The sequence below is a fragment of the Triticum aestivum genome, chromosome 5B, assembly GCF_018294505.1.
Source record: "Triticum aestivum cultivar Chinese Spring chromosome 5B, IWGSC CS RefSeq v2.1, whole genome shotgun sequence".
Taxonomy (NCBI): Eukaryota; Viridiplantae; Streptophyta; class Magnoliopsida; order Poales; family Poaceae; genus Triticum; species Triticum aestivum.
The window spans coordinates 84,442,960-84,468,145 of record NC_057807.1 but is presented as its reverse complement, the minus strand read 5'-3'; the positions used below and the strand labels follow the sequence as shown (position 1 = coordinate 84,468,145).

Below are 25,186 nucleotides of genomic sequence, written 5' to 3'. Positions count from 1 at the left end.
TTTTTGACGTTTGCGATATGTTTAAGCTCGATGCTCATTGCTCGCGCGTCTTGGGGCGGCTTTGTGGTGCGAAGAGCGCGTTCTGAAAGGGGTGGAAAAAACTCGTGTTGCTGCGGTATGGAGGGAGGGGTGGAAACCGTGGAAAACTCGTCTCCGTGATTGAGCGGGAGAGTAAGTAGTATAGGACATTATCCATTGTTAGGGAACGGTTGTAATGGTAGTAGAATGTAGAATCGTCTTTGGAGCGGACCTGGGAGTGGCAAGCATAAGGGACGAAGACAGGGAAACATGTTGATGCGATCATACCAGCACTAAAGCACCGGATCCCATCAGAACTCCGAAGTTAAGCGTGCTTGGGCGAGAGTAGTACTAGGATGGGTGACCTCCTGGGAAGTCCTCGTGTTGCATTCCCTTTTTAATTATTTTTTGCGCCTTGTGACAAACATATCGCATGTGCGCGATATATATTAATCCCGTTATATTATTTTTGACGTTTGCGATATGTTTAAGCTCGATGCTCATTGCTCGCGCGTCTTGGGGCGGCTTTGTGGCACGAAGAGCGCGTTCTGAAAGGGGTGGAAAAAACTCGTGCTGCTGCGGTATGGAGGGAGGGGTGGAAACCGTGGAAAACCCGTCTCTGTGATTGAGCGGGAGAGTAAGTATTATAGGACATTATCCATTGTTAGGGAACGGTTGTAATGGTAGTGAGAATGTAGAATCGTCTTTGGAGCGGACCTGGGAGTGGCAAGCATAAGGGACGAAGACGGGGAAACATGTCGGATGCGATCATACCAGCACTAAAGCACCGGATCCCATCAGAACTTCGAAGTTAAGCATGCTTGGGCGAGTGTAGTACTAGGATGGGTGACCTCCTGGGAAGTCCTCGTGTTGCATTCCCTTTTTAATTATTTTTTGCGCCTTGTGACAAACATATCGCACGTGCGCGATATATATTAATCCCGTTATATTATTTTTGACGTTTGCGATATGTTTAAGCTCGATGCTCATTGCTCGCGCGTCTTGGGGCGGCTTTGTGGCGCGAAGAGCGCGTTCTGAAAGGGGTGGAAAAAACTCGTGCTGCTGCGGTATGGAGGGAGGGGTGGAAACCGTGGAAAACTCGTCTCCGTGATTGAGCGGGAGAGTAAGTAGTATAGGACATTATCCATTGTTAGGGAACGGTTGTAATGGTAGTGAGAATGTAGAATCGTCTTTGGAGCGGACCTGGGAGTGGCAAGCATAAGGGACGAAGACGGGGAAACATGTTGATGCGATCATACCAGCACTAAAGCACCGGATCCCATGAGAACTCCGAAGTTAAGCGTGCTTGGGCGAGAGTAGTACTAGGATGGGTGACCTCCTGGGAAGTCCTCGAGTTGCATTCCCTTTTTATTTATTTTTTGCGCCTTGTGACAAACATATCGCACGTGCGCGATATATATTAATCCTGTTATATTATTTTTGACGTTTGCGATATGTTTAAGCTCGATGCTCATTGCTCGTGCGTCTTGGGGCGGCTTTGTGGCGCGAAGAGCGCGTTCTGAAAGGGGTGGAAAAAACTCATGCTGCTGCGGTATGGAGGGAGGGGTGGAAATCGTGGAAAACTCGTCTCCGTGATTGAGCGGGAGAGTAAGTAGTATAGGAAATTATCCATTATTAGGAAACGGTTGTAATGGTAGTGAGAATGTAGAATCGTCTTTGGAGCGGACCTAGGAGTGGCAAGCATATGGGACGAAGATGGGGAAACATGTCGGATGCTATCATACCAGCACTAAAGCACCGGATCCTATCAGAACTCCGAAGTTAAGTGTGCTTGGGCGAGAGTAGTACTAGGATGGGTGACCTCCTGGGAAGTCCTCGTGTTGCATTCCCTTTTTAATTATTTTTTGCGCCTTGTGACAAACATATCACATGTGCGCGATATATATTAACCCCGTTATATTATTTTTGACGTTTGCGATATGTTTAAGCTCGATGCTCATTGCTCGCGCGTCTTGGGGCGGTTTTGTGGCGCGAAGAGCGCGTTCTGAAAGGGGTGGAAAAAACTCGTGCTGCTGCGGTATGGAGGGAGGGATGGAAACCGTGGAAAACTCGTCTCCGTGATTGAGCGGGAGAGTAAGTAGTATAGGACATTATCCATTGTTAGGGAACGGTTGTAATGGTAGTGAGAATGTAGAATCGTCTTTGGAGCGGACCTGGGAGTGGCAAGCATAAGGGACGAAGACGGGGAGACATGTTGGATGCGATCATACTAGCACTAAAGCACCGGATCCCATCAGAACTTCGAAGTTAAGCGTGCTTGGGCGAGAGTAGTACTAGGATGGGTGACCTCCTGGGAAGTCCTCGTGTTGCATTCCCTTTTTAATTATTTTTTGTGCCTTGTGACAAACATATCGCACGTGCGCGATATATATTAATCCCGTTATATTATGTTTGACGTTTGCGATATGTTTAAGCTCGATGCTCATTGCTCGCGCGTCTTGGGGCGGCTTTGTGGCGCGAAGAGCGCCTTCTGAAAGGGGTGGAAAAAACTTGTGCTGCTGCGGTATGGAGGGAGGGGTGGAAACCGTGGAAAACTCGTCTCCGTGATTGAGCGGGAGAGTAAGTAGTATAGGACATTATCCATTGTTAGGGAACGGTTGTAATGGTAGTGAGAATGTAGAATCGTCTTTGGAGCGGACCTGGGAGTGGCAAGCATAAGGGACGAAGACAGGGAAACATGTTGGATGCGATCATACCAGCACTAAAGCACCGGATCCCATCAGAACTCTGAAGTTAAGCGTGCTTGGGCGAGAGTAGTACTAGGATGGGTGACCTCCTGGGAAGTCCTCGTGTTGCATTCCCTTTTTAATTATTTTTTGTGCCTTGTGACAAACATATCGCACGTGCGCGATATATATTAACCCCGTTATATTATTTTTGACGTTTGCGATATGTTTAAGCTCGATGCTCATTGCTCGCGCGTCTTGGGGCGGCTTTGTGGCGCGAAGAGCGCGTTCTGAAAGGGGTGGAAAAAACTCGTGCTGCTGCGGTATGGAGGGAGGGGTGGAAACCGTGGAAAACTCCTCTCCGTGATTGAGCGGGAGAGTAAGTAGTATAGGACATTATCCATTCTTAGGGAACGGTTGTAATGGTAGTGAGAATGTAGAATCATCTTTGGAGTGGACCTGGGAGTGGCAAGCATAAGGGACGAAGACGGGGAAACATGTCGGATGCGATCATACCAGCACTAAAGCACCGGATCCCATCAGATCCTCGTGTTGCATTCCCCTTTTAATTATTTTTTGCGCCTTGTGACAAACATATCGTAGGTGCGCGATATATATTAATCCCGTTATATTATTTTTGACGTTTGCGATATGTTTAAGCTCGATGCTCATTGCTCGCGCGTCTTGGGGCGGCTTTGTGGCGCGAAGAGCGCGTTCTGAAAGGGGTGGAAAAAACTCGTGCTGCTGCGGTATAGAGGGAGGGGTGGAAATCGTGGAAAACTCATCTCCGTGATTGAGCGGGAGAGTAAGTAGTATAGGACATTATCCATTATTAGGAAACGGTTGTAACGGTAGTGAGAATGTAGAATCGTCTTTGGAGCGGACCTGGGAGTGGCAAGCATAAGGGACGAAGACGGGGAAACATGTCGGATGCGATCATACCAGCACTAAAGCACCGGATCCCATCAGAACTCCGAAGTTAAGCGTGCTTGGGCGAGAGTAGTACTAGGATGGGTGACCTCCTGGGAAGTCCTCGTGTTGCATTCCCTTTTTAATTATTTTTTGCGCCTTGTGACAAACATATCACATGTGCGCGATATATATTAACCCCGTTATATTATTTTTGACGTTTGCGATATGTTTAAGCTCGATGCTCATTGCTCGCGCGTCTTGGGGCGGCTTTGTGGCGCGAAGAGCGCGTTCTGAAAGGGGTGGAAAAAACTCGTGCTGCTGCGGTATGGAGGGAGGGGTGGAAACCGTGGAAAACTCGTCTCCGTGATTGAGCGGGAGAGTAAGTAGTATAGGACATTATCCATTGTTAGGGAACGGTTGTAATGGTAGTGAGAATGTAGAATCGTCTTTGGAGCAGACCTGGGAGTGGCAAGCATAAGGGACGAAGACGGGGAAACATGTTGGATGCGATCATACTAGCACTAAAGCATCGGATCCCATCAGAACTTCGAAGAACTTCGAAGTTAAGCGTGCTTGGGCAAGAGTAGTACTAGGATGGGTGACCTCCTGGGAAGTCCTCGTGTTGCATTCCCTTTTTAATTATTTTTTGTGCCTTGTGACAAACATATCGCACGTGCGCGATATATATTAATCCCATTATATTATGTTTGACGTTTGCGATATGTTTAAGCTCGATGCTCATTGCTCGCGCGTCTTGCGGCGGCTTTGTGGCGCGAAGAGCGCATTCTGAAAGAGGTGGGAAAAACTTGTGCTGCTGCGGTATGGAGGGAGGGGTGGAAACCGTGGAAAACTCGTCTCCGTGATTGAGCGGGAGAGTAAGTAGTATAGGACATTATCCATTGTTAGGGAACGGTTGTAATGGTAGTGAGAATGTAGAATCGTCTTTGGAGCGGACCTGGGAGTGGCAAGCATAAGGGACGAAGACAGGGAAACATGTTGGATGCGATCATAGCAGCACTAAAGCACCGGATCCCATCAGAACTCTGAAGTTAAGCGTGCTTGGGCGAGAGTAGTACTAGGATGGGTGACCTCCTGGGAAGTCTTCGTGTTGCATTCCCTTTTTAATTATTTTTTGCGCCTTGTGACAAACATATCGCACGTGCGCGATATATATTAATCCCGTTATATTATTTTTGACGTTTGCGATATGTTTAAGCTCGATACTCATTGCTCGCGCGTCTTGGGGCGGCTTTGTGGCGCGAAGAGCGCGTTCTGAAAGGGGTGGAAAAAACTCGTGCTGCTGCGGTATGGAGGGAGGGGTGGAAACCGTGGAAAACTCGTCTCCGTGATTGAGCGGGAGAGTAAGTAGTATAGGACATTATCAATTGTTAGGGAACGGTTGTAATGGTAGTGAGAATGTAGAATTGTCTTTGGAGCGGACCTGGGAGTGGCAAGCATAAGGGACGAAGACGGGGAAACATGTCGGATGCAATCATACTAGCACTAAAGCACTGGATCCCATCAGAACTACGAAGTTAAGCATGCTTGGGCGAGAGTAGTACTAGGATGGGTGACCTCCTGGGAAGTCCTCGTGTTGCATTCCCTTTTCAATTATTTTTTGCGCCTTGTGACAAACATATCGCACGTGCGCGATATATATTAATCCTGTTATATTATTTTTGACGTTTGCGATATGTTTAAGCTCGATGCTCATTGCTCGCGCATCTTGGGGCGGCTTTGTGGTGCGAAGAGCGCGTTCTGAAAGGGGTGGAAAAAACTCGTGCTGCTGCGGTATGGAGGGAGGGGTGGAAACCGTGGAAAACTCGTCTCCGTGATTGAGCGGGAGAGTAAGTAGTATAGGACATTATCCATTGTTAGGGAACGGTTGTAATGGTAGTGAGAATGTAGAATCGTCTTTGGAGCGGACCTGGGAATGGCAAGCATAAGGGACGAAGACGGGGAAACATGTCGGATGCGATCATACCAGCACTAAAGCACCGGATCCCATCAGAATTTTGAAGTTAAGCGTGCTTGGGCGAGTGTAGTATTAGGATGGGTGACCTCCTGGGAAGTCCTCGTGTTGCATTCCCTTTTTAATTATTTTTTGCGCCTTGTGACAAACATATCGCACGTGCGCGATATATATTAATCCTGTTATATTATTTTTGACGTTTGCGATATGTTTAAGCTCGATGCTCATTGCTCACGCATCTTGGGGCGGCTTTGTGGTGCGAAGAGCGCGTTCTGAAAGGGGTGGAAAAAACTCGTGCTGCTGCGGTATGGAGGGAGGGGTGGAAACCGTGGAAAACTCGTCTCCATGATTGAGCGGGAGAGTAAGTAGTATAGGACATTATCCATTGTTAGGGAACGGTTGTAATGGTAGTGAGAATGTAGAATCGTCTTTGGAGCGGACCTGGGAGTGGCAAGCATAAGGAACGAAGACGGGGAAACATGTTGATGCGATCATACCAGCACTAAAGCACCGGATCCCATCAGAACTCCGAAGTTAAGCGTGCTTGGGCGAGAGTAGTACTAGGATGGGTGACCTCCTGGGAAGTCCTCGAGTTGCATTCCCTTTTTAATTATTTTTTGCGCCTTGTGACAAACATATCGCACGTGCGCGATATATATTAATCCCGTTATATTATTTTTGACGTTTGCGATATGTTTAAGCTCGATGCTCATTGCTCGCGCGTCTTGGGGCGGCTTTGTGGCGCGAAGAGCGCGTTCTGAAAGGGGTGGAAAAAACTCGTGCTGCTGCGGTATGGAGGGAGGGGTGGAAATTGTGGAAAACTCGTCTCCGTGATTGAGCGGGAGAGTAAGTAGTATAGGACATTATCCATTATTAGGAAACGGTTGTAATGGTAGTGAGAATGTAGAATCGTCTTTGGAGCGGACCTGGGAGTGGCAAGCATAAGGGACGAAGACGGGGAAACATGTCGGATGCGATCATACCAGCACTAAAGCACCGAATCCCATCAGAACTCTGAAGTTAAGCGTGCTTGGGCAAGAGTAGTACTAGGATGGGTGACCTCCTGGGAAGTCCTCATGTTGCATTCCCTTTTTAATTATTTTTTGCGCCTTTTGACAAACATATCGCATGTGCGCGATATATATTAACCCCGTTATATTATTTTTGACGTTTGCGATATGTTTAAGCTCGATGCTCATTGCTCGCGCGTCTTGGGGCGGCTTTGTGGTGCGAAGAGCGCGTTCTGAAAGGGGTGGAAAAAACTCGTGTTGCTGCGGTATGGAGGGAGGGGTGGGAACCGTGGAAAACTCGTCTCCGTGATTGAGCGGGAGAGTAAGTAGTATAGGACATTATCCATTGTTAGGGAACGGTTGTAATGGTAGTAGAATGTAGAATCGTCTTTGGAGCGGACCTGGGAGTGGCAACCATAAGGGACGAAGACGGGGGAACATGTTGATGCGATCATACCAGCACTAAAGCACCGGATCCCATCAGAACTCCGAAGTTAAGCGTGCTTGGGCGAGAGTAGTACTAGGATGGGTGACCTCCTGGGAAGTCCTCGTGTTGCATTCCCTTTTTAATTATTTTTTGCGCCTTGTGACAAACATATCGCACGTGCGCGATATATATTAATCCCGTTATATTATTTTTGACGTTTGCGATATGTTTAAGCTCGATGCTCATTGCTCGCGCGTCTTGGGGTGGCTTTGTGGCGCGAAGAGCGCGTTCTGAAAGGGGTGGAAAAAACTCGTGTTGCTGCGGTATGGAGGGAGGGGTCGAAATCGTGGAAAACTCGTCTCCGTGATTGAGCGGGAGAGTAAGTAGCATAGGACATTATCCATTGTTAGGGAACGGTTGTAATGGTAGTGAGAATGTAGAATCGTCTTTGGAGCGGACCTGGGAGTGGCAAGCATAAGGGACGAAGACGGGGAAACATGTCGGATGCGATCATACCAGCACTAAAGCACCGGATCCCATTAGAACTTCGAAGTTAAGCGTGCTTGGGCGAGAGTAGTACTAGGATGGGTGACCTCCTGGGAAGTCCTCATGTTGCATTCCCTTTTTAATTATTTTTTGCGCCTTGTGACAAACATATCGCATGTGCGCGATATATATTAATCCCGTTATATTATTTTTGACGTTTGCGATATGTTTAAGCTCGATGCTCATTGCTCGCGCGTCTTGGGGCGGCTTTGTGGCGCGAAGAGCGCGTTCTGAAAGGGGTGGAAAAAACTCGTGCTGCTGCGGTATGGAGGGAGGGGTGGAAACCGTGGAAAACTCGTCTCTGTGATTGAGCGGGAGAGTAAGTATTATAGGACATTATCCATTGTTAGGGAACGGTTGTAATGGTAGTGAGAATGTAGAATCGTCTTTGGAGCGGACCTGGGAGTGGCAAGCATAAGGGACGAAGACGGGGAAACATGTCGGATGCGATCATACCAGCACTAAAGCACCGGATCCCATCAGAACTTCGAAGTTAAGCATGCTTGGGCGAGTGTAGTACTAGGATGGGTGACCTCCTGGGAAGTCCTCGTGTTGCATTCCCTTTTTAATTATTTTTTGCGCCTTGTGACAAACATATCGCACGTGCGCGATATATATTAATCCCGTTATATTATTTTTGACATTTGCGATATGTTTAAGCTCGATGCTCATTGCTCGCGCGTCTTGGGGCGGCTTTGTGGCGCGAAGAGCGCGTTCTGAAAGGGGTGGAAAAAACTCGTGCTGCTGCGGTATGGAGGGAGGGGTGGAAACCGTGGAAAACTCGTCTCCGTGATTGAGCGAGAGAGTAAGTAGTATAGGACATTATCCATTGTTAGGGAACGGTTGTAATGGTAGTGAGAATGTAGAATCGTCTTTGGAGCGGACCTGGGAGTGGCAAGCATAAGGGACGAAGACGGGGGAACATGTTGATGCGATCATACCAGCACTAAAGCACCGGATCCCATCAGAACTCCGAAGTTAAGCGTGCTTGGGCGAGAGTAGTACTAGGATGGATGACCTCCTGGGAAGTCCTCGATTGCATTCCCTTTTTATTTATTTTTTGCGCCTTGTGACAAACATATCGCACGTGCGCGATATATATTAATCCCGTTATATTATTTTTGACGTTTGCGATATGTTTAAGCTCGATGCTCATTGCTCGCGCGTCTTGGGGCGGCTTTGTGGCGCGAAGAGCGCGTTCTGAAAGGGGTGGAAAAAACTCATGCTGCTGCGGTATGGAGGGAGGGGTGGAAATCGTGGAAAACTCGTCTCCGTGATTGAGCGGGAGAGTAAGTAGTATAGGACATTATCCATTATTAGGAAACGGTTGTAATGGTAGTGAGAATGTAGAATCGTCTTTGGAGCGGACCTGGGAGTGGCAAGCATAAGGGACGAAGATGGGGAAACATGTCGGATGCTATCATACCAGCACTAAAGCACCAGATCCTATCAGAACTCCGAAGTTAAGCGTGCTTGGGCGAGAGTAGTACTAGGATGGGTGACCTCCTGGGAAGTCCTCGTGTTGCATTCCCTTTTTAATTATTTTTTGCGCCTTGTGGCAAACATATCACATGTGCGCGATATATATTAACCCCGTTATATTATTTTTGACGTTTGCGATATGTTTAAGCTCGATGCTCATTGCTCGCGCGTCTTGGGGCGGTTTTGTGGCGCGAAGAGCGCGTTCTGAAAGGGGTGGAAAAAACTCGTGCTGCTGCGGTATGGAGGGAGGGATGGAAACCGTGGAAAACTCGTCTCCGTGATTGAGTGGGAGAGTAAGTAGTATAGGACATTATCCATTGTTAGGGAACGGTTGTAATGGTAGTGAGAATGTAGAATCGTCTTTGGAGCGGACCTGGGAGTGGCAAGCATAAGGGACGAAGACGGGGAAACATGTTGGATGCGATCATACTAGCACTAAAGCACCGGATCCCATCAGAACTTCGAAGTTAAGCGTGCTTGGGCGAGAGTAGTACTAGGATGGGTGACCTCCTGGGAAGTCCTCGTGTTGCATTCCCTTTTTAATTATTTTTTGTGCCTTGTGACAAACATATCGCACGTGCGCGATATATATTAATCCCGTTATATTATGTTTGACGTTTGCGATATGTTTAAGCTCGATGCTCATTGCTCGCGCGTCTTGGGGCGGCTTTGTGGCGCAAAGAGCGCATTCTGAAAGGGGTGGAAAAAACTCGTGCTGCTGCGGTATGGAGGGAGGGGTGGAAACCGTGGAAAACTCGTCTCCGTGATTGAGCGGGAGAGTAAGTAGTATAGGACATTATCCATTGTTAGGGAACGGTTGTAATGGTAGTGAGAATGTAGAATCGTCTTTGGATCGGACCTGGGAGTGGCAAGCATAAGGGACGAAGACATGGAAACATGTTGGATGCGATCATACCAGCACTAAAGCACCGGATCCCATCAGAACTCTAAAGTTAAGTGTGCTTGGGCGAGAGTAGTACTAGGATGGGTGACTTCCTGGGAAGTCCTCGTGTTGCATTCCCTTTTTAATTATTTTTTGCGCCTTGTGACAAACATATCGCACGTGCGCGATATATATTAATCCTGTTATATTATTTTTGACGTTTGCGATATGTTTAAGCTCGATGCTCATTGCTCGCGCGTCTTGGGGCGACTTTGTGGCGCGAAGAGCGCGTTCTGGAAGGGGTGGAAAAAACTCGTGCTGCTGCGGTATGGAGGGAGGGGTGGAAACCGTGGAAAACTCGTCTCCGTGATTGAGCGGGAGAGTAAGTAGTATAGGACATTATCCATTGTTAGGGAACGGTTGTAATGGCGGTGAGAATGTAAAATCGTCTTTGGAGCGGACCTGGGAATGGCAAGCATAAGGGACGAAGACGGGGAAACATGTTGGATGCGATCATACCATCACTAAAGCACCGGATTCCATCAGAACTCCGAAGTTAAGCGTGCTTGGGTTAATCGTGCTTGGGCGAGAGTAGTACTAGGATGGGTGACCTCCTGGGAAGTCCTCGTGTTGCATTCCCTTTTTAATTATTTTTTGCGCCTTGTGACAAACATATCGCACGTGCGCGATATATATTAATCCCGTTATATTATTTTTGACGTTTGCGATATGTTTAAGCTCGATGCTCATTGGTCGCGCGTCTTGGGGCGGCTTTGTGGCGCTATGGAAGGAGGGGTGGAAACTGTGGAAAACTCGTCTCCGTGATTGAGCGGGAGAGTAAGTAGTATAGGACATTATCCATTATTAGGGAACGGTTGTAATGGTAGTGACAATGTAGAATCGTCTTTGGAGCGGACCTGGGAGTGGCAAGCATAAGGGACGAAGACGGGGAAACATGTCGGATGCGATCATACCAGCACTAAAGCACCGGATCCCATCAGAACTCCGAAGTTAAGCGTGCTTGGGCGAGAGTAGTACTAGGATGGGTGACCTCCTGGGAATTCCTCGTGTTGCATTCCCTTTTTAATTATTTTTTGCGCCTTGTGACAAACATATCGCACGTGCACGATATATATTAATCCCGTTATATTATTTTCTACGTTTGCGATATGTTTAAGCTCAATGCTCATTGCTCGCGCGTCTTGGGGCGGCTTTGTGGTGCGAAGAGCGCATTCTGAAAGGGGTGGAAAAAAACTCGTGTTGCTGTGGTATGGAGGGAGGGGTGGAAACCGTGGAAAACTCGTCTCCGTGATTGAGCGGGAGAGTAAGTAGTATAGGACATTATCCATTGTTAGGGAACGGTTGTAATGGTAGTGAGAATGTAGAATCGTCTTTGGAGCGGACCTGGGAGTGGCAAGCACAAGGGACGAAGACGGGGAAACATGTCGGATGCGATCATACCAGCACTAAAGCACCGGATCCCATCAGAACTTTGAAGTTAAGCGTGCTTGGGCAAGAGTAGTACTAGGATGGGTGACCTCCTGGGAAGTCCTCCTGTTGCATTCCCTTTTTAATTATTTTTTGCGCCTTGTGACAAACATATCACACGTGCGCGATATATATTAATCCCGTTATATTATTTTTGACGTTTGCGATATGTTTAAGCTCTATGCTCATTGCTCGCGCGTCTTGGGGCGGCTTTGTGGCGCGAAGAGCGCGTTCTGAAAGGGGTGGAAAAAACTCGTGCTGCTGCGGTATGAAGGGAGGGGTGGAAACCGTGGAAAACTCGTCTCCGTGATTGAGCGGGAGAGTAAGTAGTTTAGGACATTATCCATTGTTAGGGAACGGTTGTAATAGTAGTGAGAATGTAGAATCGTCTTTGGAGCGGACCTGGGAGTGGCAAGCATAAGGGACGGAGACGGGGAAACATGTCGGATGCGATCATACCAGCACTAAAGCACCGGATCCCATCAGAACTTCGAAGTTAAGCGTGCTTGGGCGAGCGTAGTACTAGGATGGGTGACCTCCTGGGAAGTCCTCGTGTTGCATTCCCTTTTTAATTATTTTTTGCGCCTTGTGACAAGCATATCGCACGTGCGCGATATATATTAATCCCGTTATATTATTTTTGACGTTTGCGATATGTTTAAGCTCGATGCTCATTGCTCGCGCGTCTTGGGGCGGCTTTGTGGCGCGAAGAGCGCGTTCTGAAAGGGGTGGAAAAAACTCGTGTTGCTGCGGTATGGAGGGAGGGGTGGAAACCGTGGAAAACTCATCTCCGTGATTGAGCGGGAGAGTAAGTAGTATAGGACATTATCCATTGTTAGGGAACGGTTGTAATGGTAGTGAAAATGTAGAATCGTCTTTGGATCGGACCTGGGAGTGGCAAGCATAAGGGACGAAGACGGGGAAACATGTCGGATGCGATCATACCAGCACTAAAGCACCGGATCCCATCAGAACTTCGAAGTTAAGCGTGCTTGGGCGAGAGTAATACTAGGATGGGTGACCTCCTAGGAAGTCCTCGTGTTGCATTCCCTTTTTAATTATTTTTTGCGCCTAGTGACAAACATATCGCATGTGCGCGATATATATTAATCCCGTTATATTATTTTTGACGTTTGCGATATGTTTAAGCTCGATGCTCATTGCTCGCGTGTCTTGGGGCGGCTTTGTGGCGCAAAGAGCGCGTTCTGAAAGGGGTGGAAAAAACTCGTGCTACTGCGGTATGGTGGGAGGGGTGGAAACCGTGGAAAACTCATCTCCGTGATTGAGCGGGAGAGTAAGTAGTATAGGACATTATCCATTGTTAGGGAACGGTTGTAATGGTAGTGAGAATGTATAATTGTCTTTGGAGCGGACCTGGGAGTGGCAAGCATAAGGGACGAAGACGGGGAAACATGTCGGATGCGATCATACTAGCACTAAAGCACCGGATCCCATCAAAACTCCGAAGTTAAGCGTGCTTGGGCGAGAGTAGTACTAGGATGGGTGACCTCCTGGGAAGTCCTCGTGTTGCATTCCCTTTTTAATTATTTTTTGCGCCTTATGACAAACATATCGCACGTGCGCGATATATATTAATCTTGTTATATTATTTTTGATGTTTGCGATATGTTTAAGCTCGATGCTCATTGCTCGCGCGTCTTGGGGCGACTTTGTGGCGCGAAGAGCGCATTCTGAAAGGGGTGGAAAAAACTCGTGCTGCTGCGATATGGAGGGAGGGGTGGAAACCGTGGAAAACTCGTCTCTGTGATTGTGCGGGAGATTAAGTAGTATAGGACATTATCCATTGTTAGGGAACAGTTGTAATGGTAGTGAGAATGTAGAATCGTCTTTGGAGCGGACCTGGGAGTGGCAAGCATAAGGGACGAAGACGGGGAAACATGTTGGATGCGATCATACCAGCACTAAAGCACCGGATCCCATCAGAACTCCGAAGTTAAGCGTGCTTGGGTTAAGCGTGCTTGGGCGAGAGTAGTACTACGATGGGTGACCTCCTGGGAAGTCCTCGTGTTGCATTCCCTTTTTAATTATTTTTTGCGCCATGTGACAAACATATCGCACGTACGCGATATATATTAATCCCGTTATATTATTTTTGACGTTTGCGATATGTTTAAGCTCGATGCTCATTGGTCGCGCGTCTTGGGGCGGCTTTGTGGCGCTATGGAAGGAGGGGTGGAAACCGTGGAAAACTCGTCTCCGTGATTGAGCGGGAGAGTAAGTAGTATAGGACATTATCCATTGTTAGGGAATGGTTGTAATGGTAGTGAGAATGTAGAATCGTCTTTGGATCGGACCTGGGAGTGGCAAGCATAAGGGACGAAGACGGGGAAACATGTTGGATGCGATCATACCAGCACTAAAGCACCGGATCCCATCAGAACTCCGAAGTTAAGCGTGCTTGGGCGAGAGTAGTACTAGGATGGGTGACCTCCTGGGAAGTCCTCGTGTTGTATTCCCTTTTTAATTATTTTTTGCGCCTTGTGACAAACATATCGCATGTGCGCGATATATATTAATCCCATTATATTATTTTTGACGTTTGCGATATGTTTAAGCTCGATGCTCATTGCTCGCGTGTCTTGGGGCGGCTTTGTGGCGCGAAGAGCGCGTTCTGAAAGGGGTGAAAAAAACTCGTGCTACTGCGGGATGGAGGGAGGGGTGGAAACCGTGGAAAACACGTCTCCGTGATTGAGCGGGAGAGTAAGTAGTATAGGACATTATCCATTGTTAGGGAACGGTTGTAATGGTAGTGAGAATGTAGAATTGTCTTTGGAGCGGACCTGGGAGTGGCAAGCATAAGGGACGAAGACGGGGAAACATGTTGGATGCGATCATACCAGCACTAAAGCACCGGATCCCATTAGAACTCCGAAGTTAAGCGTGCTTGGGCGCGAGTAGTACTAGGATGGGTGACCTCCTGGGAAGTCCTCGTGTTGCATTCCCTTTTTAATTATTTTTTGCGCCTTATGACAAACATATCGCACGTGCGCGATATATATTAATCTTGTTATATTATTTTTGACGTTTGCGATATGTTTAAGCTCGATGCTCATTGCTCGCGCGTCTTGGGGCGAATTTGTGGCGCGAAGAGCGCATTCTGAAAGGGGTGGAAAAAACTCGTGCTGCGGCGGTATGGAGGGAGGGGTGGAAACCGTGGAAAACTCGTCTCTGTGATTGTGCGGGAGAGTAAGTAGTATAGGACATTATCCATTGTTAGGGAACGGTTGTAATGGTAGTGAGAATGTAGAATCGTCTTTGGAGCGGACCTGGGAGTGGCAAGCATAAGGGACGAAGACGGGGAAACATGTTGGATGCGATCATACCAGCACTAAAGCACCGGATCCCATCAGAACTCCGAAGTTAAGCGTGCTTGGGTTAAGCGTGCTTGGGCGAGAGTAGTACTAGGATGGGTGCCCTCCTGGGAAGTCCTCGTGTTGCATTCCCTTTTTAATTATTTTTTGCGCCTTGTGACAAACATATCACACGTACGCGATATATATTAATCCCGTTATATTATTTTTGACGTTTGCGATATGTTTAAGCTCGATGCTCATTGGTCGCGCGTCTTGGGGCGGCTTTGTGGTGCTATGGAAGGAGGGGTGGAAACCGTGGAAAACTCGTCTCCGTGATTGAGCGGGAGAGTAAGTAGTATAGGACATTATCCATTGTTAGGGAACGGTTGTAATGGTAGTGAGAATGTAGAATCGTCTTTGGAGTGGACCTGGGAGTGGCAAGCATAAGGGACGAAGACGGGGAAACATGTCGGATGCGATCATACCAGCACTAAAGCACCGGATCCCATCAGAACTCCGAAGTTAAGCGTGCTTGGGCGAGAGTACTGATGGGTGACCTCCTGGGAAGTCCTCGTGTTGCATTCCCTTTTTAATTATTTTTTGCGCCTTGTGACAAACATATCGCACGTGCGCGATATATATTAATCCCGTTATATTATTTTTGACGTTTGCGATATGTTTAAGCTCGATGCTCATTGCTCGCGCGTCTTGGGGCGGCTTTGTGGCGCGAAGAGCGCGTTCTGAAAGGGGTGGAAAAAACTCGTGCTGCTGCGGTATGGAGGGAGGGGTGGAAACCGTGGAAAACTCATCTCCGTGATTGAGCGGGAGAGTAAGTAGTATAGGACATTATCCATTGTTAGGGAACGGTTGTAATGGTAGTGAGAATGTAGAATCATCTTTGGATCGGACCTGGGAGTGGCAAGCATAAGGGACGAAGACGGGGAAACATGTCGGATGCGATCATACCAGCACTAAAGCACCGGATCCCATCAGAACTCCGAAGTTAAGCGTGCATGGGCGAGAGTAGTACTAGGATGGGTGACCTCCTGGGAAGTCCTCGTGTTGCATTCCCTTTTTAATTATTTTTTGCGCCTTGTGACAAACATATCGCATGTGCGCGATATATATTAATCCCGTTATATTATTTTTGACGTTTGCGATATGTTTAAGCTCGATGCTCATTGCTCGCGTGTCTTGGGGCGGCTTTGTGGCGCGAAGAGCGCGTTCTGAAAGGGGTGGAAAAAACTCGTGCTACTGCGGTATGGAGGGAGGGGTGGAAACCGTGGAAAACTCGTCTCCGTGATTGAGCGGGAGAGTAAGTAGTATAGGACATTATCCATTGTTAGGGAACGGTTGTAATGGTAGTGAGAATGTAGAATTGTCTTTGGAGCGGACCTGGGAGTGGCAAGCATAAGGGACGAAGACGGGGAAACATGTCGGATGCGATCATACCAGCACTAAAGCACCGGATCCCATTAGAACTCCGAAGTTAAGCGTGCTTGGGCGAGAGTAGTACTAGGATGGGTGACCTCCTAGGAAGTCCTCGTGTTGCATTCCCTTTTTAATTATTTTTTGCGCCTTATGACAAACATATCGCACGTGCGCGATATATATTAATCTTGTTATATTATTTTTGACGTTTGCAATATGTTTGAGCTCGATGCTCATTGCTCGCGCGTCTTGGGGCGACTTTGTGGCGCGAGGAGCGCATTCTGAAAGGGGTGGAAAAAACTCGTGTTGCTGCAGTATGGAGGGAGGGGTGGAAACCGTGGAAAACTCGTCTCTGTGATTGTGCGGGAGAGTAAGTAGTATAGGACATTATCCATTGTTAGGGAACGGTTGTAATGGTAGTGAGAATGTAGAATCGTCTTTGGAGCGGACCTGGGAGTGGCAAGCATAAGGGACGAAGACAGGGAAACATGTTGGATGCGATCATACCAGCACTAAAGCACCGGATCCCATCAGAACTCCGAAGTTAAGCGTGCTTGGGTTAAGCGTGCTTGGGCGAGACTATGTACTAGGATGGGTGACCTCCTGGGAAGTCCTCGTGTTGCATTCCCTTTTTAATTATTTTTTGCGCCTTGTGACAAACATATCGCACGTACGCGATATATATTAATCCCGTTATATTATTTTTGACGTTTGCGATATGTTTAAGCTCGATGCTCATTGGTCGCGCGTCTTGGGGCGGCTTTGTGGCGCTATGGAAGGAGGGGTGGAAACCGTGGAAAACTCGTCTCCGTGATTGAGCGGGAGAGTAAGTAGTATAGGACATTATCCATTGTTAGGGAACGGTTGTAATGGTAGTGAGAATGTAGAATCGTCTTTGGATCGGACCTGGGAGTGGCAAGCATAAGGGACGAAGACGGGGAAACATTTTGGATGCGATCATACCAGCACTAAGGCACCGAATCCCATCAGAACTCCGAAGTTAAGCGTGCTTGGGCGAGAGTAGTACTAGGATGGGTGACCTCTTGGGAAGTCCTCGTGTTGTATTCTCTTTTTAATTATTTTTTGCGCCTTGTGACAAACAAATCGCATGTGCGCGATATATATTAATCCCTTATATTATTTTTGACGTTTGCGATATGTTTAAGCTCGATGCTCATTGCTCGTGTGTCTTGGTGCGGCTTTGTGGCGCGAAGAGCGCGTTCTGAAAGGGGTGAAAAAAACTCGTGCTACTGCGGTATGGAGGGAGGGGTGGAAACCGTGGAAAACTCGTCTCCGTGATTGAGCGGGAGAGTAAGTAGTATAGGACATTATCCATTGTTAGGGAACGGTTGTAATGGTAGTGAGAATGTAGAATTGTCTTTGGAGCGGACCTGGGAGTGGCAAGCATAAGGGACGAAGACGGGGAAACATGTTGGATGCGATCATACCAGCACTAAAGCACCGGATCCCATTAGAACTCCAAAGTTAAGCGTGCTTGGGTGAGAGTAGTACTAGGATGGGTGACCTCCTGGGAAGTCCTTGTGTTGCATTCCCTTTTTAATTATTTTTTGCGCCTTATGACAAACATATCGCACGTGCGCGATATATATTAATCTTGTTATATTATTTTTGACGTTTGCGATATGTTTAAGCTCGATGCTCATTGCTCGCGCGTCTTGGGGCGACTTTGTGGCGCGAAGAGCGCATTCTAAAAGGGGTGGAAAAAACTCGTGCTGCTGCGGTATGGAGGGAGGGGTGGAAACCGTGGAAAACTCGTCTCTGTGATTGTGCGGGAGAGTAAGTAGTATAGGACATTATCCATTGTTAGGGAACGGTTGTAATGGTAGTGAGAATGTAGAATCGTCTTTGGAGCGGACCTGGGAGTGGCAAGCATAAGGGACGAAGACGGGGAAACATGTTGGATGCGATCATACCAGCACTAAAGCACCGGATCCCATCAGAACTCCGAAGTTAAGCGTGCTTGGGTTAAGCGTGCTTGGGCGAGAGTAGTACTAGGATGGGTGACCTCCTGGGAAGTCCTCGTGTTGCATTCCCTTTTTAATTATTTTTTGCACCTTGTGACAAACATATCGCACGTACGCGATATATATTAATCCCGTTATATTATTTTTGACGTTTGCGATATGTTTAAGCTCGATGCTCATTGGTCGCGCGTCTTGGGGCGGCTTTGTGGCGCTATGGAAGCAGGGGTGGAAACCATGGAAAACTCGTCTCCGTGATTGAGCGGGAGAGTAAGTAGTATAGGACATTATCCATTGTTAGGGAACGGTTGTAATGGTAGTGAGAATGTAGAATCGTCTTTGGAGCGGACCTGGGAGTGGCAAGCATAAGGGACGAAGACGGGGAAACATATCGGATGCGATCATACCAGCATTAAAGCACCGGATCCCATCAGAACTCCAAAGTTAAGCGTGCTTGGGCGAGAGTAGTACTAGGATGGGTGACCACCTGGGAAGTCCTCGTGTTGCATTCCCTTTTTAATTATTTTTTGCGCCTTGTGACAAACATATCGCACGTGCGCGATATATATTAATCCCGTTATATTATTTTTGACGTTTGCGATATGTTTAAGATCGATGCTCATTGCACGCGCGTCTTGGGGCGGCTTTGTGGCGCGAAGAGCGCGTTCTGAAAGGGGTGGAAAAAACTCGTGCTGCTGCGGTATGGAGGGAGGGGTGGAAACCGTGGAAAACTCATCCCCGTGATTGAGCGGGAGAGTAAGTAGTATAGGACATTATCCATTGTTAGGGAACGGTTGTAATGGTAGTGAGAATGTAGAATCGTCTTTGGATCGGACCTGGGAGTGGCAAGCATAGGGGACGAAGACGGGGAAACATGTCGGATGCGATCATACCAGCACTAAAGCACCGGATCCCATCAGAACTTCGAAGTTAAGCGTGCTTGAGCGAGAGTAGTACTAGGATGGATGACCTCCTGGGAAGTCCTTGTTTTGCATTCCCTTTTTAATTATTTTTTGTGCCTTGTGACAAACATATCCCCGTGATTGAGCGGGAGAGTAAGTAGTATAGGACATTATCCATTGTTAGGGAACGGTTGTAATGGTAGTGAGAATGTAGAATCGTCTTTGGATCGGACCTGGGAGTGGCAAGCATAGGGGACGAAGACGGGGAAACATGTCGGATGCGATCATACCAGCACTAAAGCACCGGATCCCATCAGAACTTCGAAGTTAAGCGTGCTTGAGCGAGAGTAGTACTAGGATGGATGACCTCCTGGGAAGTCCTTGTGTTGCATTCCCTTTTTAATTATTTTTTGCACCTTGTGACAAACATATCGCACGTGCGCGATATATATTATTCCCGTTATATTATTTTTGACGTTTGCGATATGTTTAAGATCGATGCTCATTGCACGCGCGTCTTGGGGCGGCTTTTGTGGCGCGAAGAGCGCGTTCTGAAAGGGGTGGAAAAAACTCGTGCTGCTGCGGTATGGAGGGAGGGGTGGAAACCGTGGAAAACTCATCCCCGTGATTGAGCGGGAGAGTAAGTAGTATAGGACATTATCCATTATTAGGGAACGGTTGTAATGGTAGTGAGAATGTAGAATCGTCTTTGGATCCGACCTGGGAGTGGCAAGCATAGGGGACGAAGACGGGGAAACATGTCGGATGCGATCATACCAGCACTAAAGCACCGGATCCCATCAGAACTTCGAAGTTAAGCGTGCTTGAGCGAGAGTAGTACTAGGATGGATGACCTCCTGGGAAGTCCTTGTTTTGCATTCCCTTTTTAATTATTTTTTGCGCCTTGTGACAAACATATCCCCGTGATTGAGCGGGAGAGTAAGTAGTATAGGACATTATCCATTGTTAGGGAACGGTTGTAATGGTAGTGAGAATGTAGAATCGTCTTTGGATCGGACCTGGGAATGGCAAGCATAGGGGACGAAGACGGGGAAACATGTCGGATGCGATCATACTAGCACTAAAGCACCGGATCCCATCAGAACTTCGAAGTTAAGCGTGCTTGAGCGAGAGTAGTACTAGGATGGATGACCTCCTGGGAAGTCCTTGTTTTGCATTCCCTTTTTAATTATTTTTTGCTCCTTGTGACAAACATATCGCACGTGCGCGATATATATTAATCCCGTTATATTATTTTTGACGTTTGCGATATGTTTAAGCTCGATGCTCATTGCTCGCGTGTCTTGGGGCGGCTTTGTGGCGCGAAGAGCGCGTTCTGAAAGGGGTGGAAAAAACTCGTGCTACTGCGGTATGGAGGGAGGGGTGGAAACCGTGGAAAACTCGTCTCCGTGATTGAGCGGGAGAGTAAGTAGTATAGGACATTATCCATTGTTAGGGAACGGTTGTAATGGTAGTGATAATGTAGAATTGTCTTTGGAGTGGACCTGGGAGTGGCAAGCATAAGGGAAGAAGACGGGGAAACATGTCGGATGCGATCATACCAGCACTAAAGCACCGGATCCCATCAGAACTCTAAAGTTAAGCATGCTTGGGCGAGAGTAGTACTAGGATGGGTGACCTCCTGGGAAGTCCTCATGTTGCATTCCCTTTTTAATTATTTTTTGCGCCTTGTGACAAACATATCGCACGTGCGCGATATAAATTAAGCCTGTTATATTATTTTTGACGTTTGCGATATGTTTAAGCTCGATGCTCATTGCTCGCGCGTCATGGGGCGACTTTGTGGCGCGAAGAGCGCGTTCTGAAAGGGGTGGAAAAAACTCGTGCTGCTGCGGTATGGAGGGAGGGGTGGAAACCGTGGAAAACTCGTCTCCGTGATTGTGCGGGAGAGTAAGTAGTATAGGACATTATCCATTGTTAGGGAACGGTTGTAATGGTAGTGAGAATGTAGAATCGTCTTTGGAGCGGACCTGGGAGTGGTAAGCATAAGGGACGAAGACGGGGAAACATGTTGGATGCGATCATACCAGCACTAAAGCACCGGATCCCATCAGAACTCCAAAGTTAAGCGTGCTTGGGTTAAGCGTGCTTGGGCGAGAGTAGTACTAGGATGGGTGACCTCCTGGGAAGTCCTCGTGGTTCATTCCCTTTTTAATTATTTTTTGCGCCTTGTGACAAACATATCGCACGTGCGCGATATATATTAATCCCGTTATATTATTTTTGACGTTTGCGATATGTTTAAGCTCGATGCTCATTGCTCGCGTGTCTTGGGGCGGCTTTGTGGCGCGAAGAGCGCGTTCTGAAAGGGGTGGAAAAAACTCGTGCTACTGCGGTATGGAGGGAGGGGTGGAAACCGTGGAAAACTCGTCTCCGTGATTGAGCGGGAGAGTAAGTAGTATAGGACATTATCCATTGTTAGGGAACGGTTGTAATGGTAGTGAGAATGTAGAATTGTCTTTGGAGTGGACCTGGGAGTGGCAAGCATAAGGGACGAAGACGGGGAAATTTGTCGGATGCGATCATACCAGCACTAAAGCACCGGATCCCATCAGAACTCTAAAGTTAAGCGTGCTTGGGCGAGAGTAGTACTAGGGTGGGTGACCTCCTGGGAAGTCCTCGTGTTGCATTCCCTTTTTAATTATTTTTTGCGCCTTGTGACAAACATATCGCACATGCGCGATATATATTAAGCCTGTTATATTATTTTTGACGTTTGCGATATGTTTAAGCTCGATGCTCATTGCTCGCGCGTCTTGGGGCGACTTTGTGGCGCGAAGAGCGCGTTCTGAAAGGGGTGGAAAAAACTCGTGCTGCTGCGGTATGGAGGGAGGGGTGGAAACCGTGGAAAACTCGTCTCCGTGATTGTGTGGGAGAGTAAGTAGTATAGGACATTATCCATTGTTAGGGAACGGTTGTAATGGTAGTGAGAATGTAGAATCGTCTTTGGAGCGGACCTGGGAGTGGTAAGCATAAGGGACGAAGACGGGGAAACATGTTGGATGCGATCATACCAGCACTAAAGCACCGGATCCCATCAGAACTCCGAAGTTAAGCGTGCTTGGGTTAAGCGTGCTTGGGCGAGAGTAGTACTAGGATGGGTGACCTCCTGGGAAGTCCTCGTGGTTCATTCCCTTTTTAATTATTTTTGGCGCCTTGTGACAAACATATCGCACGTGCGTGATATATATTAATCCCGTTATATTATTTTTGACGTTTGCGATATGTTTAAGCTCGATGCTCATTGGTCATGCGTCTTGGGGCGGCTTTGTGGCGCTATGGAAGGAGGGGTGGAAACCGTGGAAAACTCGTCTCCGTGATTGAGCGGGAGAGTAAGTAGTATAGGACATTATCCATTGTTAGGGAACGGTTGTAATGATAGTGAGAATGTAGAATCGTCTTTGGAGCGGACCTGGGAGTGGCAAGCATAAGGGACGAAGTCGGGGAAACATGTCGGATGCGATCATACCAGCACTAAAGCACCGGATCCCATCAGAACTTCGAAGTTAAGCGTGCTTGGGCGAGAGTAGTACTAGGATGGGTGACCTCCTGGGAAGTCCTCGTGTTGCATTCCCTTTTTAATTATTTTTTGCTCCTTGTGACAAACATATCGCACGTGCGCTATATATATTAATCCCGTTATATTATTTTTGACGGTTGCGATATGTTTTAGCTCGATGCTCATTGCTCGCTCGTCTTGGGGCGGCTTTCTAGTGCTATGGAAGGAGGGGTGGAAACTGTGGAAAACTCGTCTCCGTGATTGAGCGGGAGAGTAAGTAGTACAGGACATTATCCATTGTTAGGGAACGGTTGTAATGGTAGTGAGAATGTAGAATCGTCTTTGGAGCGGACCTGGGAGTGGCAAGCATAAGGGACGAAGACGGGGAAACATGTCGGATGCGATCATACCAGCACTAAAGCACCGGATCCCATCAGAACTCCGAAGTTAACCGTGCTTGGGCGAGAGTAGTACTAGGATGGGTGACCTCCTGGGAAGTCCTCTTGTTGCATTCCCTTTTTAATTATTTTTTGCGCCTTGTGACAAACATATCGCACGTTCGCGATATATATTAATCCCGTTATATTATTTTTGACGTTTGCGATATGTTTAAGCTCGATGCTCATTGCTCGCGCTTCTTGGGCCAGCTTTGTGGCGCGAAGAGCGCGTTCTTAAAGGGGTGGAAAAAACTCGTGCTGCTGCGGTATGGAGGGAGGGGTGGAAACGGTGGAAAACTCGTCTCCGTGATTGAGCGGGAGAGTAAGTAGTATAGGACATTATCCATTGTTAGTGAACGGTTGTAATGGTAGTGAGAATGTAGAATCGTCTTTGGAGCGGACCTGGGAGTGACAAGCATAAGGGACGAAGACGGGGAAACATGTCAAATGCGATCATACCAGCACTAAAGCACCTGATCCCATCAGAACTCCGAAGTTAAGCGTGCTTGGGCGAGAGTAGTACTAGGATGGATGACCTCCTGGGAAGTCATCGTGTTGCATTCCTTTTTTAATTTTTTTGCGCCTTGTGACAAACATATCGCACGTGCGCGATATATAATAATCCCGTTATATTATTTTTGACGTTTGCGATATGTTTAAGCTCGATGCTCATTACTCGCGCGTCTTGGGGCGGCTTTGTGCGGCGAAGAGCGCGTTTTGAAAGGGGTGGAAAAAACTCGTGGTGCTGCGGTATGGAGGGAGGGGTGGAAACCGTGGAAAACTCGTCTCCGTGATTGAGCGGGAGAGTAAGTAGTATAGGACATTATCCATTGTTAGGGAACGGTTGTAATGGTAGTGAGAATGTAGAATCGTCTTTGAAGAGGACCTGGGAGTGGCAAGCATAAGGGATGAAGACGGGGAAACATGTCGGATGCGATCATACCAGCACTAAAGCATCGGATCCCATCAGAACTCCGAAGTTAAGCGTGCTTGGGCGATAGTAGTAGTAGGATGGGTGACCTCTTGGGAAGTCCTCGTGTTGCATTGCCTTTTTAATTATTTTTTGCGCCTTGTGACAAACATATCGCACGTGTGCGATATATATTAATCCCGTTATATTATTTTTGACGTTTGCGATATGTTTAAGCTCAATGCTCAGTGCTCGCGTGTCTTGGGGCGGCTTTGTGGCGCGAAGAGCGTGTTCTAAAAGGGGTGGAAAAAACTCGTGCTGCTGCGGTATGGAGGGAGGGGTGGAAACCGTGGAAAACTTGTCTCCGTGATTGAGCGGGAGAGTAAGTAGTATAGGACATTATCCATTGTTAGGGAACGGTTGTAATGGTAGTGAGAATGTAGAATTGTCTTTGGAGCGGACCTGGGAGTGGCAAGCATAAGGGACGAAGACGGGGAAACATGTTGGATGTGATCATACCAGCACTAAAGCACCGGATCCCATCAGAACTCCGAAGTTAATCGTGCTTGGGCGAGAGTAGTACTAGGATGGGTGACCTCCTGGGAAGTCCTCGTGTTGCATTCCCTTTTTAATTATTTTTTGCGCCTTGTGACAAACATATCGCACGTGCACGATATATATTAATCCCGTTATATTATTTTTGACGTTTGCGATATGTTTAAGCTCGATGCTCATTGGTCACGCGTCTTGGGGAGGCTTTGTGGTGCTATGGAAGGAGGGGTGGAAACTGTGGAAAACTCGTCTCCGTGATTGAGCGGGAGAGTAAGTAGTACAGGACATTATCCATTGTTAGGGAACGGTTGTAATGGTAGTGAGAATGTAGAATCGTCTTTGAGGGGACCTGGGAGTGGCAAGCATAAGGGACGAAGACGGGGAAACATGTCGGATGCGATCATACCAGCACTAAAGCACCGGATCCCATCAGAACTCCAAAGTTAAGCATGCTTGGGCGAGAGTACTGATGGGTGACCTCCTGGGAAGTCCTCGTGTTGCATTCCCTTTTTAATTATTTTTTGCGCCTTGTGACAAACATATGGCACGTGCGCGATATATATTAATCCCGTTATATTATTTTTGACGTTTGCGATATGTTTAAGCTCGATGCTCATTGGTCGCGCGTCTTGGGGCGGCTTTGTGGCGCTATGGAAGGAGGGGTGGAAACCGTGGAAAACTCGTCTCCGTGATTGAGCGGGAGAGTAAGTAGT

General features: G+C 47.7%; 44 non-coding genes and 8 pseudogenes across 44 annotated transcripts; all 52 read left to right on the top strand.

The window, feature by feature from the left end:
* The first annotated feature begins 292 nt into the window (after nt 1-292).
* Nucleotides 293-411, top strand: LOC123118250 (5S ribosomal RNA). The gene has a single exon (XR_006457801.1). It is a non-coding gene; the product is annotated as a 5S ribosomal RNA (ribosomal RNA).
* A 367-nt stretch (nt 412-778) lies between these two features.
* Nucleotides 779-897, top strand: LOC123118541 (5S ribosomal RNA). The gene has a single exon (XR_006458090.1). It is a non-coding gene; the product is annotated as a 5S ribosomal RNA (ribosomal RNA).
* Nucleotides 898-1,263: 366 nt separating this feature from the next.
* Nucleotides 1,264-1,382, top strand: LOC123118529 (5S ribosomal RNA). The gene has a single exon (XR_006458079.1). It is a non-coding gene; the product is annotated as a 5S ribosomal RNA (ribosomal RNA).
* Nucleotides 1,383-1,749: 367 nt separating this feature from the next.
* On the top strand, nt 1,750-1,868 carry LOC123118547 (5S ribosomal RNA). The gene has a single exon (XR_006458096.1). It is a non-coding gene; the product is annotated as a 5S ribosomal RNA (ribosomal RNA).
* Nucleotides 1,869-2,235: 367 nt separating this feature from the next.
* On the top strand, nt 2,236-2,354 carry LOC123118464 (5S ribosomal RNA). Its single transcript, XR_006458006.1, has one exon. It is a non-coding gene; the product is annotated as a 5S ribosomal RNA (ribosomal RNA).
* A 367-nt stretch (nt 2,355-2,721) lies between these two features.
* On the top strand, nt 2,722-2,840 carry LOC123118273 (5S ribosomal RNA). The gene has a single exon (XR_006457824.1). It is a non-coding gene; the product is annotated as a 5S ribosomal RNA (ribosomal RNA).
* A 793-nt stretch (nt 2,841-3,633) lies between these two features.
* LOC123118397 (5S ribosomal RNA) lies at nt 3,634-3,752 on the top strand. The gene has a single exon (XR_006457940.1). It is a non-coding gene; the product is annotated as a 5S ribosomal RNA (ribosomal RNA).
* Nucleotides 3,753-4,119: 367 nt separating this feature from the next.
* Nucleotides 4,120-4,248, top strand: LOC123118761 (uncharacterized; annotated as a pseudogene).
* A 367-nt stretch (nt 4,249-4,615) lies between these two features.
* LOC123118609 (5S ribosomal RNA) lies at nt 4,616-4,734 on the top strand. The gene has a single exon (XR_006458159.1). It is a non-coding gene; the product is annotated as a 5S ribosomal RNA (ribosomal RNA).
* A 367-nt stretch (nt 4,735-5,101) lies between these two features.
* LOC123118697 (5S ribosomal RNA) lies at nt 5,102-5,220 on the top strand. Its single transcript, XR_006458242.1, has one exon. It is a non-coding gene; the product is annotated as a 5S ribosomal RNA (ribosomal RNA).
* A 367-nt stretch (nt 5,221-5,587) lies between these two features.
* LOC123118684 (5S ribosomal RNA) lies at nt 5,588-5,706 on the top strand. The gene has a single exon (XR_006458229.1). It is a non-coding gene; the product is annotated as a 5S ribosomal RNA (ribosomal RNA).
* A 366-nt stretch (nt 5,707-6,072) lies between these two features.
* Nucleotides 6,073-6,191, top strand: LOC123118447 (5S ribosomal RNA). The gene has a single exon (XR_006457988.1). It is a non-coding gene; the product is annotated as a 5S ribosomal RNA (ribosomal RNA).
* Nucleotides 6,192-6,558: 367 nt separating this feature from the next.
* Nucleotides 6,559-6,677, top strand: LOC123118715 (5S ribosomal RNA). The gene has a single exon (XR_006458258.1). It is a non-coding gene; the product is annotated as a 5S ribosomal RNA (ribosomal RNA).
* A 365-nt stretch (nt 6,678-7,042) lies between these two features.
* On the top strand, nt 7,043-7,161 carry LOC123118238 (5S ribosomal RNA). Its single transcript, XR_006457792.1, has one exon. It is a non-coding gene; the product is annotated as a 5S ribosomal RNA (ribosomal RNA).
* Nucleotides 7,162-7,528: 367 nt separating this feature from the next.
* On the top strand, nt 7,529-7,647 carry LOC123118564 (5S ribosomal RNA). The gene has a single exon (XR_006458113.1). It is a non-coding gene; the product is annotated as a 5S ribosomal RNA (ribosomal RNA).
* Nucleotides 7,648-8,014: 367 nt separating this feature from the next.
* Nucleotides 8,015-8,133, top strand: LOC123118540 (5S ribosomal RNA). Its single transcript, XR_006458089.1, has one exon. It is a non-coding gene; the product is annotated as a 5S ribosomal RNA (ribosomal RNA).
* Nucleotides 8,134-8,499: 366 nt separating this feature from the next.
* On the top strand, nt 8,500-8,617 carry LOC123118693 (5S ribosomal RNA). Its single transcript, XR_006458238.1, has one exon. It is a non-coding gene; the product is annotated as a 5S ribosomal RNA (ribosomal RNA).
* A 367-nt stretch (nt 8,618-8,984) lies between these two features.
* On the top strand, nt 8,985-9,103 carry LOC123118591 (5S ribosomal RNA). The gene has a single exon (XR_006458140.1). It is a non-coding gene; the product is annotated as a 5S ribosomal RNA (ribosomal RNA).
* A 367-nt stretch (nt 9,104-9,470) lies between these two features.
* On the top strand, nt 9,471-9,589 carry LOC123118463 (5S ribosomal RNA). The gene has a single exon (XR_006458005.1). It is a non-coding gene; the product is annotated as a 5S ribosomal RNA (ribosomal RNA).
* Nucleotides 9,590-9,956: 367 nt separating this feature from the next.
* Nucleotides 9,957-10,075, top strand: LOC123118592 (5S ribosomal RNA). The gene has a single exon (XR_006458141.1). It is a non-coding gene; the product is annotated as a 5S ribosomal RNA (ribosomal RNA).
* Nucleotides 10,076-10,442: 367 nt separating this feature from the next.
* On the top strand, nt 10,443-10,576 carry LOC123118731 (uncharacterized; annotated as a pseudogene).
* Nucleotides 10,577-10,897: 321 nt separating this feature from the next.
* On the top strand, nt 10,898-11,016 carry LOC123118746 (5S ribosomal RNA). Its single transcript, XR_006458287.1, has one exon. It is a non-coding gene; the product is annotated as a 5S ribosomal RNA (ribosomal RNA).
* A 368-nt stretch (nt 11,017-11,384) lies between these two features.
* LOC123118711 (5S ribosomal RNA) lies at nt 11,385-11,503 on the top strand. Its single transcript, XR_006458254.1, has one exon. It is a non-coding gene; the product is annotated as a 5S ribosomal RNA (ribosomal RNA).
* A 367-nt stretch (nt 11,504-11,870) lies between these two features.
* On the top strand, nt 11,871-11,989 carry LOC123118473 (5S ribosomal RNA). The gene has a single exon (XR_006458014.1). It is a non-coding gene; the product is annotated as a 5S ribosomal RNA (ribosomal RNA).
* Nucleotides 11,990-12,356: 367 nt separating this feature from the next.
* Nucleotides 12,357-12,475, top strand: LOC123118575 (5S ribosomal RNA). Its single transcript, XR_006458124.1, has one exon. It is a non-coding gene; the product is annotated as a 5S ribosomal RNA (ribosomal RNA).
* A 367-nt stretch (nt 12,476-12,842) lies between these two features.
* On the top strand, nt 12,843-12,961 carry LOC123118507 (5S ribosomal RNA). Its single transcript, XR_006458055.1, has one exon. It is a non-coding gene; the product is annotated as a 5S ribosomal RNA (ribosomal RNA).
* A 367-nt stretch (nt 12,962-13,328) lies between these two features.
* Nucleotides 13,329-13,462, top strand: LOC123118614 (uncharacterized; annotated as a pseudogene).
* A 321-nt stretch (nt 13,463-13,783) lies between these two features.
* On the top strand, nt 13,784-13,902 carry LOC123118361 (5S ribosomal RNA). The gene has a single exon (XR_006457904.1). It is a non-coding gene; the product is annotated as a 5S ribosomal RNA (ribosomal RNA).
* A 367-nt stretch (nt 13,903-14,269) lies between these two features.
* LOC123118089 (5S ribosomal RNA) lies at nt 14,270-14,388 on the top strand. Its single transcript, XR_006457711.1, has one exon. It is a non-coding gene; the product is annotated as a 5S ribosomal RNA (ribosomal RNA).
* A 367-nt stretch (nt 14,389-14,755) lies between these two features.
* Nucleotides 14,756-14,889, top strand: LOC123118655 (uncharacterized; annotated as a pseudogene).
* A 321-nt stretch (nt 14,890-15,210) lies between these two features.
* LOC123118710 (5S ribosomal RNA) lies at nt 15,211-15,324 on the top strand. The gene has a single exon (XR_006458253.1). It is a non-coding gene; the product is annotated as a 5S ribosomal RNA (ribosomal RNA).
* A 367-nt stretch (nt 15,325-15,691) lies between these two features.
* Nucleotides 15,692-15,810, top strand: LOC123117932 (5S ribosomal RNA). Its single transcript, XR_006457563.1, has one exon. It is a non-coding gene; the product is annotated as a 5S ribosomal RNA (ribosomal RNA).
* A 367-nt stretch (nt 15,811-16,177) lies between these two features.
* LOC123118373 (5S ribosomal RNA) lies at nt 16,178-16,296 on the top strand. Its single transcript, XR_006457916.1, has one exon. It is a non-coding gene; the product is annotated as a 5S ribosomal RNA (ribosomal RNA).
* A 367-nt stretch (nt 16,297-16,663) lies between these two features.
* LOC123118709 (uncharacterized) lies at nt 16,664-16,798 on the top strand (annotated as a pseudogene).
* Nucleotides 16,799-17,119: 321 nt separating this feature from the next.
* Nucleotides 17,120-17,238, top strand: LOC123118636 (5S ribosomal RNA). Its single transcript, XR_006458183.1, has one exon. It is a non-coding gene; the product is annotated as a 5S ribosomal RNA (ribosomal RNA).
* Nucleotides 17,239-17,604: 366 nt separating this feature from the next.
* On the top strand, nt 17,605-17,723 carry LOC123118549 (5S ribosomal RNA). Its single transcript, XR_006458098.1, has one exon. It is a non-coding gene; the product is annotated as a 5S ribosomal RNA (ribosomal RNA).
* Nucleotides 17,724-18,090: 367 nt separating this feature from the next.
* On the top strand, nt 18,091-18,224 carry LOC123118580 (uncharacterized; annotated as a pseudogene).
* A 321-nt stretch (nt 18,225-18,545) lies between these two features.
* Nucleotides 18,546-18,664, top strand: LOC123118430 (5S ribosomal RNA). The gene has a single exon (XR_006457972.1). It is a non-coding gene; the product is annotated as a 5S ribosomal RNA (ribosomal RNA).
* Nucleotides 18,665-19,031: 367 nt separating this feature from the next.
* Nucleotides 19,032-19,150, top strand: LOC123118706 (5S ribosomal RNA). Its single transcript, XR_006458250.1, has one exon. It is a non-coding gene; the product is annotated as a 5S ribosomal RNA (ribosomal RNA).
* A 180-nt stretch (nt 19,151-19,330) lies between these two features.
* Nucleotides 19,331-19,449, top strand: LOC123118657 (5S ribosomal RNA). The gene has a single exon (XR_006458202.1). It is a non-coding gene; the product is annotated as a 5S ribosomal RNA (ribosomal RNA).
* Nucleotides 19,450-19,817: 368 nt separating this feature from the next.
* On the top strand, nt 19,818-19,936 carry LOC123118704 (5S ribosomal RNA). Its single transcript, XR_006458249.1, has one exon. It is a non-coding gene; the product is annotated as a 5S ribosomal RNA (ribosomal RNA).
* Nucleotides 19,937-20,116: 180 nt separating this feature from the next.
* Nucleotides 20,117-20,235, top strand: LOC123118730 (5S ribosomal RNA). The gene has a single exon (XR_006458274.1). It is a non-coding gene; the product is annotated as a 5S ribosomal RNA (ribosomal RNA).
* A 367-nt stretch (nt 20,236-20,602) lies between these two features.
* LOC123118686 (5S ribosomal RNA) lies at nt 20,603-20,721 on the top strand. The gene has a single exon (XR_006458231.1). It is a non-coding gene; the product is annotated as a 5S ribosomal RNA (ribosomal RNA).
* A 367-nt stretch (nt 20,722-21,088) lies between these two features.
* LOC123118757 (uncharacterized) lies at nt 21,089-21,222 on the top strand (annotated as a pseudogene).
* A 367-nt stretch (nt 21,223-21,589) lies between these two features.
* LOC123118474 (5S ribosomal RNA) lies at nt 21,590-21,708 on the top strand. The gene has a single exon (XR_006458015.1). It is a non-coding gene; the product is annotated as a 5S ribosomal RNA (ribosomal RNA).
* A 367-nt stretch (nt 21,709-22,075) lies between these two features.
* LOC123118737 (uncharacterized) lies at nt 22,076-22,209 on the top strand (annotated as a pseudogene).
* Nucleotides 22,210-22,530: 321 nt separating this feature from the next.
* Nucleotides 22,531-22,649, top strand: LOC123118368 (5S ribosomal RNA). The gene has a single exon (XR_006457911.1). It is a non-coding gene; the product is annotated as a 5S ribosomal RNA (ribosomal RNA).
* Nucleotides 22,650-22,970: 321 nt separating this feature from the next.
* Nucleotides 22,971-23,089, top strand: LOC123118556 (5S ribosomal RNA). The gene has a single exon (XR_006458105.1). It is a non-coding gene; the product is annotated as a 5S ribosomal RNA (ribosomal RNA).
* A 367-nt stretch (nt 23,090-23,456) lies between these two features.
* Nucleotides 23,457-23,575, top strand: LOC123118699 (5S ribosomal RNA). Its single transcript, XR_006458244.1, has one exon. It is a non-coding gene; the product is annotated as a 5S ribosomal RNA (ribosomal RNA).
* A 365-nt stretch (nt 23,576-23,940) lies between these two features.
* On the top strand, nt 23,941-24,059 carry LOC123118716 (5S ribosomal RNA). The gene has a single exon (XR_006458259.1). It is a non-coding gene; the product is annotated as a 5S ribosomal RNA (ribosomal RNA).
* Nucleotides 24,060-24,426: 367 nt separating this feature from the next.
* On the top strand, nt 24,427-24,545 carry LOC123118413 (5S ribosomal RNA). Its single transcript, XR_006457956.1, has one exon. It is a non-coding gene; the product is annotated as a 5S ribosomal RNA (ribosomal RNA).
* A 320-nt stretch (nt 24,546-24,865) lies between these two features.
* Nucleotides 24,866-24,979, top strand: LOC123118762 (5S ribosomal RNA). Its single transcript, XR_006458299.1, has one exon. It is a non-coding gene; the product is annotated as a 5S ribosomal RNA (ribosomal RNA).
* Nucleotides 24,980-25,186: the final 207 nt, after the last annotated feature.